Source organism: Ursus arctos, unplaced genomic scaffold (assembly GCF_023065955.2).
Source record: "Ursus arctos isolate Adak ecotype North America unplaced genomic scaffold, UrsArc2.0 scaffold_16, whole genome shotgun sequence".
Classification (NCBI taxonomy): Eukaryota; Metazoa; Chordata; class Mammalia; order Carnivora; family Ursidae; genus Ursus; species Ursus arctos.
In genome coordinates, this window is record NW_026622830.1 from 50,527,678 (window position 1) to 50,547,934 (window position 20,257).

At 41.2% G+C, this 20,257-nt stretch overlaps 1 protein-coding gene across 8 annotated transcripts in view; it reads right to left on the reverse strand.

Moving 5' to 3' along the window:
• LOC113250117 (ral GTPase-activating protein subunit alpha-1-like) overlaps positions 1 to 20,257 on the reverse strand; it is a 252,384-nt gene that overhangs the window by 12,335 nt on the left and 219,792 nt on the right. For 2 of the 8 annotated variants that reach the window (XR_008959473.1, XR_008959475.1), the window contains 2 exons: positions 5,499 to 5,697; positions 3,110 to 3,237 (listed from right to left, as the gene is read on the reverse strand). The exons of 1 other annotated variant lie outside the window; for it this stretch is intronic. The gene's annotated coding sequence lies outside the window, so the exon portion shown is untranslated. Of the gene's footprint in view, positions 1 to 3,109; positions 3,238 to 5,498; positions 5,698 to 7,696; positions 12,041 to 12,079; positions 12,128 to 20,257 lie in introns of those variants that run through there. 5 more of the 8 variants (XR_008959476.1, XR_008959474.1, XR_008959477.1 and 2 more) reach the window with 5 other exon arrangements.

Genomic DNA, 20,257 nt, shown 5'->3' on the forward strand with positions numbered 1-20,257 from the left:
AACTATATGACAATTATCTTTCTCTGCTTGACTTATTTCACTTAGCATTATCTCTTTCAGTCCCGTCCATGTTGCTGCAAAATTTGTGTAATCATTCTTTTTGATGGCTGAGTAATATTCCATTGTATATATGGACCACATCTCCTTAATCTGTTGAAGGGCATTCGGCTCCTTCTATGATTTAGCTATTGTGGACAATGCTGCTATGAACATTGGGGTGCATATGGCCCTTCTCTTCACTATGTCTGTATCTTTGGGGTAAATACCCAGTAGTGAAATGGCTGGATCAAAGGGTAGCTCAATTTTTAACTTTTTATGGGACCTCCACACTGTTTTCCAAAGTGCCTGTACCAACTTGCATTTGCACCAACAATGTAGGAGGGATCCCCTTTCTCCACATCCTCTCCAACATTTGTGGTTTCCTCCCTTGTCAATTTTTGCCATTCTAACTGGCATAAGGTGGTATCCCAGTGTGGTTTTGATTTAAATTTCCCTGATGGCTAATGATGTTGAACCTTTTTTCATGTGTCTGTTAGCCATTTGTATGTCCTCATTGGAAAAGTGTCTCTTCATATCTTCTGCCCATTTTTTGATTTGTTTGTTTCTTGCGTATTGAGTTTGAGAAGTTCTTTGTAGATCTTGGATACCAGTCTTTTATCTGTATTGTCATTTGGAAATATCTTCTCCCATTCCGTGGGCTGCCTCTTAGTTTTTTTTTTTTAAAGATTTTATTTATTTATTCGACAGAGATAGAGACAGCCAGCGAGAGAGGTAATACAAGCAGGGGGAGTGGGAGAGGAAGAAGCAGGCTCACAGCAGAAGAGCCTGATGTGGGGCTCGATCCCATAACGCCGGGATCACGCCCTGAGCCGAAGGCAGACGCTTAACCGCTGTGCCACCCAGGCGCCCCTGCCTCTTAGTTTTTTTGACTGTTTCCTTGGCTGTGCAGATTCACTTTTTCTAACTGCTCATTCCATGAAATACAATTTCAGGAAACCCACAGCCCACGAATCATTATTGAATGGTGCACTGAGACTTAATAAAAGTATAACTAAGTGTTATCATACAAATAAATACAAATATCATACACAAAACTGAACCATCTCAAACTTTTTCATTCCCAAATGGGCTTTGATGGGTTTTAATGTCAATTAATATGCTGATAGAACTGCTAAAAAATGGTCACTGCTGAAATTTTAAAATCACCACTCTGCTTTCTCTAATGTATGTTGAAGTACTTTTATCTCATACAAAAATGAATTACTAAGGACTAAAGAATACTTCACAGAACACATTATCAGCTGAAGTGATGCACCAAGAATGTACAGTTTGTTCAGGTTTATGCTGTTGCTGTCAAAAGTATATGGGATGTAAGAGCCACTGTCCTTCCGTTCTCCCATGAATATTTGTTATACCAGATTCTCCAAGTGCTAAGAAAACTTAGTCTAGAAGATGCACTAATTCATCTCCTCTCTGGTGAAAAATTAAAGGTATTAGTAGATCCCGAAGCAAATTCACTTTGGGAAAACACACACACACACACACACACACACACACACACACACACATACACACCCTCAAACAGACCTTCAATACAATAATAAGGGCAAAAGTATAAACTCCATTTGGAAACAGCACTTAAAATATTGTTTTGAAGGGCTTTTACAAGAACAGTATATTCTTTGAAAAGAGATTTCGGATCAACTGTTTCACTAATATTCACTTTACATAGGCAAAATTATATTAAATTTCAAATTCCAAACAAAAACTTTCAGGAGACAAATGAAATTATATGTGCTTTTATTCCTGCAACTCTGTCTCCAGAATCTAATATTCAGTTGTTTAAATTGCTGCTTTTTCTCATGTACAATGCAAATGAAGAGAGAAACACAGGAGACACATGTGAGATGAGGCGGGAAACACAGCTGCGAGGCACAAACAGGAGTACAGGAGGCAGCTGATTAGCTGAATAATTACCCCCCCCCCAAAGATGTCCATGCCCTAATCCCCAGAACCTTTGAGTATCTTACCTTACCCGGCAAATGGGATTTAGAAGGTGTGATTAAATTCAGGTGTGAGAGGGAGCGATTATCCTGGATCATCTGGGTGGTCCCAATGTAATCATGAGTATCCATAAGGAGACAGGAGGATCAGACACAAGGCCATGGGAAGATGGAAACAGAGGGAGAAAAGGTGATATGATGAAGGGCCACAAGCCAGGGAATGCAGGAAGCCTCTAGAAGCTGGACAAGGCAAGAAAATGGATTCTCCTCGAGAGCCTCCAGAAGGCAGAGCCGCACACCTGCCAACACCTTGATTTTACCACACCGAGACTGATTTTGAACTTCTGACTTCCAGAGCTGCAAGGTCATAAAATGTATTGTTTCAAGCCACTGAAAGTTTGTCATTTGCTGCAATGGCACTAGAAGACTACTATAACAATTCACTGTGAGGCCGACTGAGAGTCTATACGATGGCGGTGACCATTTCTAGGTACGGCCATCTGCAGCATGTGGCAGTGCTGGGCTGGACAGTTGTCTGCCAGAATCCACTCCCCCTCCTTAATGGAACCCCAGGGCTCTGTGTGCTTCCTCCCCTGCAGCCCAGGTGACTCACAGGAAGCTGGCCCCATCCACAGGACCAGGGAACGGTTCTGTTTCGTGGGCCATTCACATAGCCAGCTTCGAATCAGTCAGCGCCTTGTTACTGTTCCAGGAGAGACAAGTAAACTAGGTTGTCCCACTCAGACAAAAGGTAAGAGCTTTACAGAAATATCTGGGTTGTCTCTGAACACGAACAAGGAAGGCAGTGCCCCTGATGCTGGCCGCCGTCTTACAATCAGCAGGGAGTGGAAGCCAACCCTGCCAGAGGGAAAGGGCAGAGTAGGGAAAACTGTACAGAATCATGGAGAGAGTGTGAATAACCCACATTCTCTGCCAGCCCTGCCATGAGCTGCTTCTATAGGAGATTAAAATACTTCTTTTTTACCTTTAAGACACTTTGAGTTATGGAGTCTTCTTCTGTTAGGATGATACAACCATCCAAACTCATTCGGGGGTCAGACCTTTAGGACACTAAGAAAGCCAGATAATAAAAGTAGATGACTCACAAGTGTGAATGACCAACGAAGGAAAAAAACTGGAACCTTGAATCCGTGGTTAATCTGCTATTCTTGCTACTTTTCATCATCCAAATGTATTCTTCAAGAACGAGAAACTTATTTTCAGTGATGGTTTTCTGAAATTTTGAAACCAGGTAGGAAAAAGTCACAGCCTTTAAACAGACTACTTTGAATTGACTTAACAATCACACAAGATATAATGTAAAATTTATCAAAGAATGGGACTGTGTTTCTTATCTATGATTTCATACAAATTTTTGCCTACCTGATGGGTGGATAAAGGTCTCTCAGCATGGTCCAGAACTAATGGTGTTCCCTGGCTCAGTGAAATTCAGGGTCGTTTCTATTTTCTCTTCCGTGAACTTCTCTTTCATCTCCTTTTGTCTGTTTTTCAATCGGCTGTTTGTCTTCTCATCGGTTTGTAGGCACTCTCTATATATCAGAGGCATGAACTCTTTTAACAGCTCTGATGTTACAGATGCTTTTCACCGTCTGTTGACCGAGTGTGGCTTTACTGTACCTTTTGACATGCAAACTTTTTCAAGTTTGTAAAGTAAAGTGGGACCTCATTTTTTCTGTGGCTTGTGGGTCTTATCTCTACCTAAGGTGGTCTACCACTTCCCAAATGTATATATTCCCCTAGATTGTCTACTAAATTCTTTATTATTTTTTTAATACTTAGACCTTAAATCAATTTAGGACTTAAATCAATCCGACATCTGCTTATGTATGTGATATGAAGCAAGGTTCTGAGAGAGAGAGAGAAAGACAGACAGACTGACAGTTCTTTCAGCTCTGAGGGTTATAGATTAGATTCAAAATTCAATGCTACTCTGTCTCATTTTCTAGAAGGAACTTGTGGTTTCTGTCTGGAACTCTGATAATTTTTCTCTTAATTCCTTAAAGTCAAATAGGTTTATGTCTGTTTAGGTTTGTGTCTGTTTAGCTAATTCTCCCTGGGACTCGAAGGCCTTGTTAGTCTAAGGCATGACTTTTTTTCAGCTCAAGTAAATTTTGCATTAGTTCAATGATCACTTCTGATTTTTTCTCCTTTTGTCCTCCTGATACTTGTAAGGTAGGTCTGGACCTCTCCTCAGATCTTATTTATTCATTTCTGATTTCCATTTCTTTGAATTTTTCCTCAGTGTTGTCAGATATTCCTTTGGAAAATCAATTTTGTTCTCAGCAGTGATCGTTACTGTTTACAGTTTACCTATTAAAATTTTAAACTAATGAATTTAAAGTTTTTAATTTTATTTTAAAGATTTTATTGATTTGAGAGAGGGAGAGAGAGAGAGAGAGAGAGAGAAAGCACCAGCAGGGGGAGAGGCAGAGGGAGAAAGAGACTCCCCGCTGAGCAGAGTGCCCTATGCGGGGCTTGACTCCAGGACCCCGGGATCATGACCTGAGCCGAAGGCAGACGCTTAACCGATTGAGCCACCCCGGCGCCCCAAATCTTTCTCTTAAAATCTTCAGTAAGTCTTTTGTTGCTCTTACTGCAATTATATCCCCCTCAGACTTCTTTGAAACGAAGTTTCTCCAGTTCTTCAGTCAGTTCTTATCAAAGCGGTGCTTCTCTGTGAAGATGCTCATTGTCACTCGGGTGTGTGTCACTCTTCCGGCTCAGGCCTAGTCACGCTTCTGGGAACTCCAGGGCATCAGCAAACTTGCTCTAAGTGGACCACACTTTGTGCATAAAACCATGTCCCTGCCATGAAGCAGCTGCTCTCGAACCTCCTCAAGTGGTTCTGCTCTACCCGGTGCAAAGTCCCTAAGCAACTCAGTCTGCTGGGAAAGCCCCATTTGTCTGTGACCGAGGACCGCAAGAGAGGGAAGATACACCACGGGCCCCACACAGAAAGAGGTCTTCACTGAAGGCCTTGGAGGGAGACAGCCTTTTCTTGCAGGGATTCCATCATGGCATCCTGAAATCCTGAGATGCTCTTCCACTCCTTCCCCTGAGATCCCAAGAGGGCACTTGGCAGTCTCGCGGTCCTTCCCATGGCCCACCTCCATGATTCCCGAGGGCCTTCCTGGTGCTGGGGATTGGTGAAGGCAACCTGATCTTATGCTCTGAGGTCACCGGTACTTGATCAAAGGAGGGAAAATAAGAGGGGGCCAGGAGGCTGCACACCACAGCCACCTCCTCAAAATGTCTCCCTGGCCCCCAAGATCGCCTTGTCATGGCAATGTCAACAGAGCACTGCAAGTGCTACCTCAGAGCTCCCTCTGACACCTCAGCAATACAGAGAGAGCCCACCAATAAAACCAATCCCCATAACCAACATTCTTTAAGAACCAAAAACCCTAATAATCAATTACTTTGGTATGTGTTAGCATATTTTTACCTACGTAAAAGATAAGATGAATGGCATACCTGCATGATTTTGGGCAGTACATCAACTCCATTTTTAGTGTTTTGTGTTGTAGTTAGATACTTTTTTTGAAAAAGAAAGTTACAATCTATTTAATAAAAACAACGCGAGCTGCCATGTATGGAATTTTTGTACTGTAAATGTTTTCATCGTCTCGCGTTGTAGTAATGTACACTGGCTTTGGTCTCAAATGGGGGATGTCTGGAAGAAAAAAGAACACATGACTAGGTTCGTGAGTGTAACCCCCATGAATGGTTCAGTTTCTTACTGAGCACATATGTATTTGGTTGTATGAATAGCAACTAAAATTAAAGAACCAGAAATTATAAAAGATGACATCTTTTGGTAGACTTGTTTCTGATTCTGCCTTGCAACCTGACCAAGATGGGACGGTGGTCTACTGTTACTGTTTGCTTGTTACAGCAATGGCATAGAGCTATGGAAGTACCAAGCTAATAACTCTTTGTAACAAATTTGAGACATGACATATTATAATAGTAAAAATATTTTCACATACCTTATAACTAATTTAATCTCATTTTATGACTGAAATAAATCTAAAAGCATGTATAGACATTTTTCATCATTTTAGGTATTTTATTATTTTTTAAATCATTTTAGGTATTTTAACATCCAATATTACACTAATCAAATCCACGGGACTTTAGTTTTATATCCTTTTCCCTTTAGATGAATCCAAAGAATAGAATCAGTATAAACTACTTTATGTCTGAAAGAATTCACCTTTGAGACATCGAACACCACCACTTCCAAAGAATTAATAAGAAGTCCCTTTATCATTCTTTCTATTTCATAATCCATACAAAAAAATTACACGGTATTGGATTTGTCCAACTCTCTTACTAACTTTTATACAACTGGAGGTACCTGCATGAGGAAGACAAGTTCTCAACGAATCACTTTTAATTTCAGCATATTAAAGTATGCTATATGTTCCACAGTGAATACAGACTATTTTATAAAATCAGAAACAAGTTCTGAAAAAAATACCCACATATAGACAGCTAACAAACACATATCTCAGTACCTGGAAAGGTTAGTACTTCTACGTCTTCCAAAATGCATCAAGCTTCTGCTGTTTTCCCCTGATCCAAGCGTGCACGTGTGTGTGTATGTATATAAACACCCACAGACAACTGAATTAGTAGTCCACATTCCCCAGATGGATTAATGTCTTTTGTGACCTTCTCCCCTCCAACATTGTTCCTGATTATTCATTTTAACTAATTTTTGCCTGCTTTAACTGGGAGAGGAAAATTTGCCTCCCCACCCCGGCATCAATCTAAGGGATACTTGTGTCCTGTGAGCCTTCATTTCTCATAGAAGAAAAACTTTAGCAGTGAAATTAGAAATTTCCTTATGTTTCCTTCCTTTCCGGGGCTTACTCTCCCTAGGTTCCCCAGCTGCCCAAACATCGGCCCCTCCGTAAGAAGCTGTAAGTAGCACCTGCTGGATGAAAGATCCAAGATAAAAGAAAGGCCTACTATGGGCAGCTGCGTGGCCCAGGCTGGCCTGCCTCGCCACTGAGCAAGGTCTGGGGTCACCATACCCCACCACCTGGAAGAGAAGACTTAAGGAAACTTTATTTTAACATTCAAAGATTTGAAATATAATTACGCCAAAAAAAATCATGACACGTGTTGAACTCTTTCTGAGTACAGGAGCCACAGTTCCCCTTTACTACTATGAGCTCAGCTACAAATAGGTAGTTTGTACAAACAGGTAAAATCGTTTATTAGGAACCCTTAAACTTCTCATAATAAAGTGACCATTAAATATAAGAATAAAATGACTATCTTACTTAAAAATAAACAAAGGTCACTTTGTTTTGTCCCTGTGGACATCCTCTACACATGGCCCAATCAGTACTTCCCAAGTACAGGTTTGTGGATGTTTGTTTAACTTAGTAAATGATGGAAATAAATGAGGAAGATAATACTTTCGAAACAATGTAAAAAGAAATTTAAAACCAGTATCTTGATTCTCCTTATTCTTCCACTCCAAGCTTGCAGCCTTTGGATAATATGTGGGAAAGAACATACGTACATTTACATTTCAACTTAATGTCTACTAAACTGAAATGCTGTTATCTTATTAAAATTCCTATCCTAAATAAAAAAACAAGCGTGACAAATTATGGTGACAAATAATCTTGACAATCATGTAATGAAATCATATCTTTTTTTTTTAAAGATTTTATTTATTTATTCGACAGAGATAGAGACAGCCAGCGAGAGAGGGAACACAAGCAGGGGGAGTGGGAGAGGAAGAAGCAGGCTCATAGCGGAGGAGCCTGATGTGGGGCTCGATCCCATAACACCGGGATCACGCCCTGAGCCGAAGGCAGACGCTTAACCGCTGTGCCACCCAGGCGCGCCTGAAATCATATCTTAAAACTCAAATGATGACAAGAATGAATACCTTAAAACAAAGTAGTTAACCATGTTAAAGACATTTTTACTGAGAATTAAAAAAAAATCACCCAAAGATATCATGTTTTTAAACTTGCTCTACTCATCATGCCTGTATTTTTTTCCACCTCTCTATAATGATTTAACATTCTTTCTGCCCTTAAAATATTTAGTCAGATGTAATCTCTATTTTTTTTAACGCAAAAAGGGCCATTTATAGTAAACAGGAATTAAGGAAATAATCCCTCACAAGAATTTCACACAATGTTACATGGGTACATGAAAAATCATTATCATCAGAAGGCAAAGCTACAGAAACTTGAAAAGTGCATTGTCTTTATTAAAAGGAATCCACAGGCTAAAATAAGCCAGGCCTGCCAGTCCAGCTACACCTGTCCCAGGTTCTTTTTTTCGTTTCTTTTCTTTTTTTTTTTTTTTTAGATTACTTATTTATTTATTTGACAGAGAGACAGGCAGAGAGAGAGGGAACACAAGCAGGGGAGTGGGAGAGAAAGAGGCAGGCTCCCAGTGGAGGAGGCTGATATGGGACTTGATCCCAGGACTCTGGGATCACGCCCTGAGCTGAAGACAGATGCTTAACGACTGAGCCACCCAGGTGCCCCTGTCACAGGTTCCTCATACTGGTTAGCACACAGAGTACTCTAAAGCAGAGCTTCCCAACCTCCTTCATGCTGTAGCCCACTTAGAAAGTGGAAACAACTGTGCAACATCTAAGGTCAAAGGATGAGGGGCTTTGGCTGCCCCTGGGACAGAGGGGCTCCCTGTCAGCAACCTGGCAGCAGTTCTCTGGGGTGAGCCAAGAGAGAAACTCTGCTCTGAGGACTCAGTAGAGAGAAGGGAGGGAAGAAGTGTGGGATGGACATGCACATACAAGTCTGCACACTATTCAGGGGGTTCACAGTCTACATAAAAATCCTCACCCTCTATCACCGGCATCCTTCCTCCAGTGGGATTCTGGGGATTATGTCATATCTGAGGTTGCACAGTTCATTAGTGACACACCTAGAATGAGACCCAAGTGCCCCAACTACATTCAACTTCTCGATACTCCCTGCCAATCTCCGCGGACAGATGGAATACTCTACCACTTCTGAACAGGTGGAGTCTGAAATGCAGGTGCAATGGGCCAGTAGGGCCAAAATACAAAGCTTCTAGAGGACAAGAGAATACTCCAGTCTGCTCTCGGGATTTTGGAGTCCTTGTGTTTCTGGTGCTGGATAAAGGAAATGGGAGAGGAGAGCAGACAAGATTACCCAACAGGAAAGAGTAGTCAGAAAGGGAGGCAAGGACTGAATCTTGAGGGACAGCAGAGAGAAACAGACCCCTAAAGAAAACTGGCAAGAAGAAAGGGAGGAGGAAAGAAGGAAGAAAACATTAGGGGAAGAGAGAGATCATGAAGCAGGGGCAGTCATTGTCAGATCACCTGAAATACTAAAGTGTCCTTCCTCTGGACTTGACCACTAGACTTGACTCCCCTTCTCAGCAGTGACAGGGAAGGGGCAGGTAGAACTGAGTCTTAGGAGAGGAAGTGGACTGAGCAAAGATTATAACATCAACAAACTTGCTTGTGGAGGACACAGAGACTGGACAGAGTTCCCAGGAAGAACTCAGAGACAGGAGAAGTGTTGGCTGAGAGAAAATAATTCAGTAGTTTGTTTTTGAACCACATCAGAAATGTAGACTAGGGGAAGGGATCACCTACTGAAATCATGAACTAATGATCATAACTCCATATTCAGTTGGTAAACATCAGAGAAAGGAACATGTGACATCAAGTTGGTCTGGGCTGTTGGCACAAAGAGATATGCTTTTGCCCCATCTTCCGGCCTGCCCTGCCTATTCCTGATCTGCCCATTCAGCTTCTAGGCCTGCCTCCTCCCCGATCCTGCCTTGCTAGCATAGGATTAGGGGTCAGGAAGAAGAAAAGAGGCAAGAATAGATGAATATACTATGAGGGAATACAAAATATATATGGGTCTCTGCCCCACTTCCTGGAATAGGGCCCCTAAAACCCTTGTAATTTCCTAAGTGATAAGCGCACGAGGAGCTCTTTTGTTTTAATAACACAGCTCGTAGAGGTCTCGTGGGCTCCCAGATGGCTCCTGAGTGAGAGGGCTGGTCACCAGAAAGACCACGCCACGATTAGAACTTAGAATTTTCAGCACCCCCATCCCGACCCCTCCATTCCTCCAGAGAGGGGAGAGGGGCTGGAAGTGGACCATGTCTATGTGAGGAAGCATCCATAAAAATCCCAGTAGCAGGGGTTTCAGGGAGCTTCCAGGTGAGTGAACATATCCACGTACCGGGAGGGTGACAGCTCCACAGGGACAGACATTCCTGTGCTTGGGACCCTCCCAGACTGTACCCCTTGTGTCTCTGCATCTGGCTATTCATCTGTATCCTTTATCATATCCTTTAATAAGCTGGTCAATGAAAACAAATGTTTCCCACAGTTCCCTGAGCCACTCTAGCAAATCAGTCAAAGCTGAGGAGGAGTTGTGGGAACCTCTGATTTGTAGTCAAGTTGTTCAGAAGCTGTGGGTAACCTGGGGCCCTCCTACTTGTGACTCGCACCTGAATGTGATGGAACAGTCTCATGGGACTGAGCCCTTAACCTGTGGGATCTGACGCCATCTCAAGACAGACAGCGTCAAAGCTGAGTTAAACTACAGGACATCCAGCTGGTGTTGCAGAGTTGTCTGGTGAGGGGAAAACCCAAACATTTACTCACCGTAAGTGCTAGAAGCAAAGTGCTCTCTGTGAATGTGGTAATACTACGAAAGTGATGGAGAACTGAATTATTTTTCTTTACATACACACTCACACAAGAGAGTATGTATGCCAGGTCTTTGCTGATGTGAACTGACACATATTCTATTTCTAGCAAAGTATCACAAAGAATCACCTCAAGGAAAAAGCAAAGATACAAAATATGGATAAGCAGGAAGAAAAGAAGCAATGTCTTCTCTTTCCCATCAAGAGTAAGACCATTACTGAATTATCCATGATTCTGCTCTTACGTGAATAACCATATATTTCGACAGTATCTGAAGAAAAAAGCATGTTTGGTCCTCAGGGATCTTTTCCGCTCATATGGCTGGCAGGAGAGGAGTGATTTCTTCTGGATATATCTCTGCTGCAGAGTGGGGAAAAAAGGAGAGCTCTTTCACCAAAGTTAAAAGGACTTTTTAAAAATGGCCTCTATGAAAATACATCTGCTGCTCCGTTGGAACCTGCTCACACTGTACTCCAGGCCACTGTGCATGAAGGGCTTCGAAATATGGTACAAATGTCCATGACGCCCCCTCTCCCTCTCTTTCAAATTCTGCTTTGGTCAGCTTAAGATCAAGTACCTGTCATTGGGCAGTCAAGTGATATGCATTAATAAATCAGTGGCCCTAACTGCCAAGTTTCTTGAAAACTCACAGGACTCAAATGGCTGCCATTAATACTCCCAGGAGGCCACTACTGTCCTTCCATGAATGCTGCATGAAAATACAGAGCTGGCCAAAAAGAGCCTGGATGAGCAGATGAATGTCCACTCATGAAACAATCATCATGAGGACAATAAACAGGTTGGTGGATGTAAATCTCATTAACACCACGAAAACACTCCAGACGCACCATGTGTCTCTACTTCTTGCTATTGCCAACATCTGTCCCCTCCCTTCCATTCCTGTTTCCACCACTTCAGTAAATTTCTCCTGTCACCATTTCATATAAAATAGGCTCTGATTCTTCCAATTCTAATGTCCGTAAGACTTTCCTGTGAATATGAGCAGGGAGTAGTAATTCCTCCTTTGAACCCATCTATGAAATAAAGATTTCTATTCAGGATAATGGCAAACCGAAGAATTCCTCAATGTAACTTCAAGAGTCATTGCAACCTGTGAGGTCTGCTAATTCTCCTCACCATGAGCCACACTAGGGTTAGGACTGATGAGTGTCTCCGGTGTACAGGGCCCTCGGGATGACATGATCACTGCGAAACCAGGCACGAGGCAAGCACAAATCAGCACCTGCTCTTCTGCACAGTGTGTCTGAAGTGCTTGAAGCCACAGAAGAAACAGCCTGATTCCTTCACATCTTATCTAAAAACAAAATTAAAGGTGACAAAATTAAACACTTACATGTTTATGCAGAGATGCACTGCAACGCAGAATCAGTCCTGAGAAAGAAAAACTAGAAGTTAAAGGTACTGTTAAATTCCTGCACCAAGTTCTTAGTGACAAGGAAGCAGGCGTGCTGCAAGAAGCACAAGGATTAAGAGCTTGGGGTCTGGAGCCACAGTGCCCGGGCTTGAATTCAGGCTCTGCTGCTTGCTGGCTGAGCTGTGGCCAGTGGAGAACCACTGAACTTCCCTACGCGTTAGTCTCCCCCTCTGTAAAATAGGGATGATAACCGAATTTACCACAAAGCACTCGTACAGGGTTAAGTGAGTTACAACAGTGCCTGTATCATCAACAGTCAGTTATCCTCAAAAACAATGCAAAGATAATTTTCCTCCAAATTTACACTGTGCTTTGAATAGGGTTTATGTCATATCACTACAACATTCACATGTATAATGCAGTGTCCTTGAAAAATCTTAGAGCTAAATAAAACCTTGAAGACCTGGTTCAATGGGACAGGGCAGCTCTCCACTTCCCTGCCTCATGTCCCTACTCTGCTCTCTCCTACAGCTTCCCTGGGCTCTGAACGATCAGTATGACTTGGTGACATACATCAGTACCGGCATATGGGCCCTTTGTCCTCCTCTACACTTACTTTCAGCTCCATCCCATTCTTAGAATTTATAAACACAGGTAAGAACTTCCGTTTCTGGATTTCTAAATGGCTGAAAGGATAACACCAATAAAAGAAATGAAATAAGCAAAAAAGATGAAAAACATGTCAGATGAAGCTGAAAGATGCAGTGAGCTCCAAATGTAGGCAGGTGAGGGACTGGCTGATCTCTCAACTACACCAGGGTGGTGCAGATTCCTCAAGAGGAAGTGTTTAAGCCAAACATGAGGCTCTGCAGGAAAGCCAAAAGAAAAGGGGGAGGGGAGGGGAGGAGCCCAAAGGAGTGGGAAGGGAGGAGGGGAGGAGGAGGGGAGGGGAGGGGAGAGGAGGGGAGGAGAGGAAAGGAAAAAGAAAAGGAAAAGGAAAAAAGCAAGCTTGGCTGACTCCCCATAGAAGTCAAATACACTAAGACAGACACCCTGTGTGGAGACAGTTCTACCCCATCAACAGTGGATTCCAAGACACACTCAGACATGCCCATGGACAGGCCACTGCTGTGCACAAGACTTGAGGACCACTCACACCCATCCCCCTTCCCCAAGCAGGCAAAATAAGTGGTGACATTGCTGAATACAAGAGATAAAAAAATGACACGGCTCTATGTATCTCTAACCAAATCATATTAAATTTAACAGGAGGAAAGTTTCTACAAAATTCTATTACGTTGCCAACTTTTTATGTTAACTGTATTTAAGTTAACAAAATGTAAATAAGGCCAATAATAAACATGAGGTCACAACCTGATAAGTTTTAACTAGAAGACTATTAATTGAAATAGGAGGGATAAAATATGGAATCTATTGTGAAGCTAAGAATAGTTCACCTCCCTTTTTCAGCATGTAAGAAATAGTTCACATCAAACTTAAGTGGCTATGAGTGTTTAAATAAGTATAAAACAAAAAATATTCGAACTTATCAAAGGTACACACAGAACTACAAGGGAATAACCTCCCATAAAATACGTATCTCTGCGTGGCTTCTTTTGCCACTTACGTTTTAGGGTCATCTTATCTAGCATCGAATAGTATATATCATTATAAAAGGTATGTTTGTTTTAAAATAAGCCAATGTTAACCTAAAGTACAAGACTGATGTGCTGCAAAGAGGTAAATATTCAACAGGAAGGCTCTGCTGCTCTTTTCCCCAACAAGGGTTATCAAAACCAGCAAAAATTACTCAGAGACAACTATAATTTTAACAAGATTACTGGGGTGAACAGAATCCAACACATGAACGCTGAAGCTCGGAGAGGAACTCCAACCCCGTCCCTTTCCTGATGATAACAGTGGAGCAGTTAGCGCCTTGCCAATGAGAACTCCGAATCACAGCAAAATCAAAATGAGAACTCCGAATTCCAAACCCTGAATCCCAAGCCCTGTTCTCTGAATAATATTTAAAATGTCTATCACAGTAAGTTATGAGATAAGAACAAAAGCTCTAACAATATTTGCCATATAATTTAAAATAAAAAGTAAGTTGAGTGGTTTTTAAAGATCTTTTTTCCCTCAAAATGGCCCTCTTTTGTCACTTTGTGGCACTCATAAATTTAAGAGTGATGCAAAATGCCATTGCACATTCACCTAAAATAAATACTTTTAATAGAATTTCCAGTGCGTAGAAGCTTCTTTAAAGTTGAGCCTCAAAAACCGAGTTAGAAATAAAGTACATAAACTTATACCATACACACAAAAAAACTCAAAATGGATTAAGATATGTTTTAAAAGATCAGTTTTAGAAAGAAAATATGTACTTGTGACAAGATACAATTTTTAAAAAATAAAAGAAAGATGACCTTCAGAAAAAAGCAATGTCATAGGAGAGAGAGATCTTTAAGATGAAAGTACTTCAAGTATGAACCTCTTCAAAACTCTTAAAAGAGTCAAAATGATTCATATTAAAGTAACATACATGCTCGCCATGGATTATGTGTAAATATCTCATCATGCATAAAATAAATGATTTTTTTAAATTTCTAAAGTTAAAAATAAAACTGCTCACAGAACATTTTTACGAGAACATTCTGTAAATATTCAAAACCGCACGTTTCTTTCCTTGTGGTGACAATCACATTTATGGGTTCAGTCCTCTAATGGAACTCTGGTCACTGTCAAGGAGAAGGAATCAAAGTTTACTCAGAACTACACCAGTCAACTGCAAAACCTTTGGTGCTGCATCCCACTTCAACGACAAAAGTCTCTCTTATGAGGATGGAATCATATTACCTATCATCCTATAAATGTGTTCACGTCTTAGTATGGAGATGGCTTGGCAACCCAACTAAATACCAGATGTAGGCTCTAAACAGGATCTTAACCTTCAAGAAGGAAGTAATTTTTAAAAACGAAAATATATTAGAAGTTAGGCAAGAGAACATGTCCTCCCAAATTTTTCTGGGAAAAAAGAACTATTAAGATCTCCTGATGAGAAGGTTTATGCAATAATTAAAACTTGGACATCAAACCATATTTTCCCCACCAATGTATTTTAAAGAGATGTTCCAACAAGAAACAGAACCAGTCTCGACAAACTGCTACAGATCATCTTTATGTGGATAGATACATGCATGTTAGTTAAATGCATACAATTTTCTAACTGTTGTGCCATTTATAATACTGAGGCTTAGTGGAAACTCACCATTGTTATGATCAGAGTACAGCACTAAATTACCAATGCTTTGTGAATGAGTGAGGGAAGTTAAAGTGCCCTCCTCCCTCTACTTCTCCAGTCACCAAACCATCTCCAGTAATTTTTGGTCTAGAGCCAGCACTTACTGGGCTAAGCTCTCTCACAGCTACAGTTCAAGTGCCTGTGCTCATGGGACTGTTTTACCCCATACCTCTCCTTAACCTGGGGCCATGTGCATCCATTCTTTGACAAAGTCCGCTGCGCCTTAGTTTAATACTGGCTCCAGTATGCCCATGAGGACCTCATGTGGTTGGCACTGTCAACAGACACTCCACTCAAGAGATTTGAGATAAATTCTGCACACACAGCTCTCTTTCCGGACATCTGGCAAATCCATCATCTTGCAACACATTCTTGGAAACACTTTCTCCTGGTCATTGTGCATGAGTACTGGGGCTCGTCAGCCCTTTCTCTTCTTTGACTATGTCCACAGTTTCAACTTTTACATTTGGCCTACCCACAGCTGCCTATATCCACTCATTTCTCTTTTTTTTAATGAATTTTTATTATATTATGTTCATCACCATACAGTACATCCCCGCTTTCCGATGCAAAGTTCGATGCTTCATTAGTTGCGTATAACACCCAGTGCACCATGCAATACATGCCCTCCTTACTACCCATCACCGGTCTATCCCATTCCCCCACCCCCCTCCCCTCTGAGACCCTCAGTTTGTTTCTCATAGTCCATAGTCTCTCATGTTTCATTCCCCCTTCTGATTACCCCCCCTTTCTTTATCCACTCATTTCTACACGGAGAGAAAAAAAAACTTATAGAAAAGACAGCCTTTACAAAGAGACATACAGACTGTCTGACCCATATCTGCCAATAGTCCCTGACTTTTTTTGAAATTCACCTGATAATTTGTTAGAGCAGCAATAGAAAATGAATACATACGTATTTGATGTAGCCCATCTTGTTGTATTCAGAAACTCCTGAATGTGTGAAGCAGTACAGGTTGGCAGTTACAAGCCAGAGTCAGAAGTCAGACTGCTAGGGTTGAACTGATTCTATGAACTTCTAACTTCTATTGGCTAACTTTGATTGTATTTTATAAATATTCTTTGAATGTGAGTCTTATTGCTTTTCAGGAGGGCTGGGTCTAGGACAAGAAGAGTGAGGGGTCTGCACAAGATTTAAGGGGACACCAAAACTCAGTAATCAAAGTAAGTAATATTTTAATACGATACTTTCTAAAAATCAAAATTAATGCAAAAAAAATCCATGATGAACACTATTAAAGTTGAAATAAGTACCAGTGTTCAGCTAAGCCATACCGGAGCTTAAGGTAAAAGGAAAAATGTGTACCACTATAGATATGTTTTGATGTATTTTTAATGGTTCATTTTTTCCAGAACATTTAAACATTGAAAAAACAAAATCTCAATATTGAACAATCAAAAAAGATTAAAACTCATCATTAGCTTCAATATTTTGTTTATAACACAGAATGCATTATAAGTTTACTTTCCTGGCTTTAATGGAACAAATTCAGCAACATTTTCAAAATCTTCACTTAGCTTACTTTTAGTTCTGAGAACTGCAATGCTTGACAATTTCTCTTGACAAAGTAACAATCTTTTAGATATCTTTTTAAGGCCACTAGTTCACAAAGATAGTTTTAATCTAATTTTAGCATTAGAAAATGGATTCTTATTTGGTTTTAATTTTTAAAAAACTCTCTCTGTATCATGCCTCAAGCCAATTAATAAGCAAAGACAGTATACCACACCAGGAAAAGTACAAGAACACAGAGAAAACCCCTTTGGGGTGCTGGTGTACAAGGTGTGCTGAAAGTTGCCAATTGAGCAGGAACACAGAACTTTCTGGCACTACAGTATCTACAATAAGCACTCGGGAGCAGCAGTCCACTGGAGGAATCTGAAATTAATCTCAAAAGGAATCAAGGACCTAAATGTGAATCATACTAATTATAGCATTTCTACAAGAAAACATAGAAGGTCTTTGTGATCTTGGCTTAGGCAAAGATTCCTTAGACGGGACACCAAAGGCACGATCCACAATAGAAAAACTGATAAACTGGACTTTATAAAAATTTTTAAAAGTTTACTCTTTGAAGGACACAACTAAGGGAATGAAAAGACAGGTCAGAGATGAGGAGAAAAGATTTCCAAGCCACATATTTGACAAAGTACTTAAATCTGGAATATATAAGGAACTTCCAAAATTCAATAGTAAGAAGACAAACAACTCAATTAAACAAAATGTTCAACTGATGAATGGATAAAGGAGATGTGGTTCATATCTACGATGGAATATTCCTCAGCCATCAGAAAGGATGAATACCCACCATTTGCATCGACATGGATGGAACTAGAGAGGATTATGCTAAGTGAGATAAGTCAAGCACAGAAAGACAATTATCATATGGTTTCACTCATATGTGGGACATGAGGAATAGCTCAGAGGACCACAAGGGAAGGAAGGGAAAACTGAATGGGAAGAAATTAGAGAGGGACACAAACCATGAGAGACTCTGGACTCTGGGAACCAAACTGAGGGTTACAGAAGGGAGGGGGTGGGGGAGGGGTAAACAGGTGAAGGGTATTAAGGAGGGCGCCTGTGGTGATGAGCACTGGGTGGTATACGCAAATAACGAATCGCCAAACACTACACCAAAAACTAATGATGGCTAATTGAACCTGATAAAAATTAATAAATAAATGTTTTCATAAAAAAAAGTCCCATCAATTCAAACATACACACTGCCAAAGACATACAGTTGGCAAATACCACATGAAAGATGCTCAAGATCATTAGTCATTAGAGAAATGCAAATTAAAACCACAATAAGATACCACTACCAATAAAATAAAAAGACTGATCACACTAAGTGTCAATGAGAATGTAAAATAACTACAATAACTACAAGAGCTCTCATACTGCTGTTGAGAATATCAGCCACTATGGGAAGAGTCTGGCAGTTAAACATATGACTCGATATGATTCAGCCATTCCATTCGCAAGAGTCAGGAAAGCACATGTATACATAAAGACTTGTACACAAATGTTGCAGTGGCTTTGTTTATATTCAAATACTAGAAGCAACCCAAATGCCTACCAACAAGTGACTGGATACACAAACTATGGTGTATCTATACAATGGAATACTGTACTACTCAGAAATGAACTATTAATATATGCACCAACACAGAAGAATCTCAAAATAATTATGTTGACTAAAAGAAGCCAAACAAAGAAGAGTACACACTGCACGATTCTATTTCCATAAGATTCTAGAAAATAAAATTAATCTATAACGACAAAAAGTAGATCAGTGGTGACCTGGAGACTGGGCAGGGAGGTGGGAAAAGGGCATGAGAAAATCACTGAGAATGATGGCTATGTTCATTCTCTTGATTGTCATAATGATTTCACATTCTCTTGATGGTCATGATGTTATGTATAAACCTATGTCAAAACTTCTCAAAATTAACATTATCTACACATAATAGTTTATTGTATGTCAATTATACTCCCCAAAAAGAACTGCTTTTTTAAAAAGGAAAAAACAGAGGAGGTGGCCGGCAAGTAACTAAATGAAAGATCAGAAGGACAGAGGTTGTGCTCAGATACAGGTCTGCATGATGACAAGGGGGCAGAAGATGAAGTCAGGAAACCATGGAGGGTGAGCGGTCGGGGAGCTGATGGGTAACCTGGCATGAAGGCAAAGGACTCGGAGACAGCAAAGCCATTAAAAAAAAAAAAGGCAAGTAAGCAGAAGATCAGAAGACATGGCGGCAACGAGGAAGGACAAGTTCTAGTCAAGGGAGACGTTTCTACAGAGGGGGTAGTGGATGAGGTCTGGAATGGGCCTTGGAGAAAAGAAAGACCACGATCTCACCCCCACAGGCCTGAGGGAGACAAAGAAGCCTGAGAGAAAAGCCAGGGTTCAAAGAGCCGAGGAGGTGAAACCAAGAGGCTGAGGCTCTAGGGCTGTGGCTTAACCCGGTAAGAGGATTTCCAGAGGACTGAGTACAAAGTGGGAAGGAGGGCAAGAAATGCAGGGTAATGATGATGAAAGCACCCCAGAGAGGACCCTGGGAAGACACCAAGTGGGTCAAAGGGACACTAGGCTCAGCCATCACCTGGTAGACACAAAGGCATGCAGGGTCCCCGTAGTTCAGCCTGGCCGAGATGCATCTCTGGGGGAGTCCTAGTGTCAAGTGCACAGAAGACCCTGTTCCCTCAGGAAGAGGGGGCTGTGGTGTGTCCTGACTATGAGGGACCCAGGGAGGGCTGTCAGGCTCAGGCTCCCCAGCAGTAGTTAGAGCTCAGTGAGCTATAGAAACTTTGAGAAAGAAGGCTGCTCAGAGGTTGTGTTCACATTCCAAGCACTGTCAGGCCACTGGGTAGCCCCAGACATAACACGAGGGATACTCTTACAAAGTCATCAACAAATCTGCAGTGTATTATGCATTGGTTTTTATATTATGTATCAGAAGAACCTGGCTGAGCAAACTAGATGAATAACGACTCCTATAAAAAACACATATGAGGTACTCTGTGAACCTTCCATTTGAGCCCACTCCTTTAAAACTCAAGGGCTATTTATTTTGAAGATTTTTGATAGAAAACATCTCTAGTACAAAACAAATCCTTCCACCCACAGCAAACATTTACCGCATACAGGCATAGCACTGTACGCCGAACGGGACAGAAAATGTGCTTCCTAGAGACTCATGAGCAGTAAACCCTCTTAAAGCAAACTCACAGAACTTGAATCCTGTACTGATGACGCATGGGCACATGAAAGGGGGCCAGAGCCTGTCCCTGCACCAAATATTCTTGGTTTACTGATGTGCCATTCTTTATC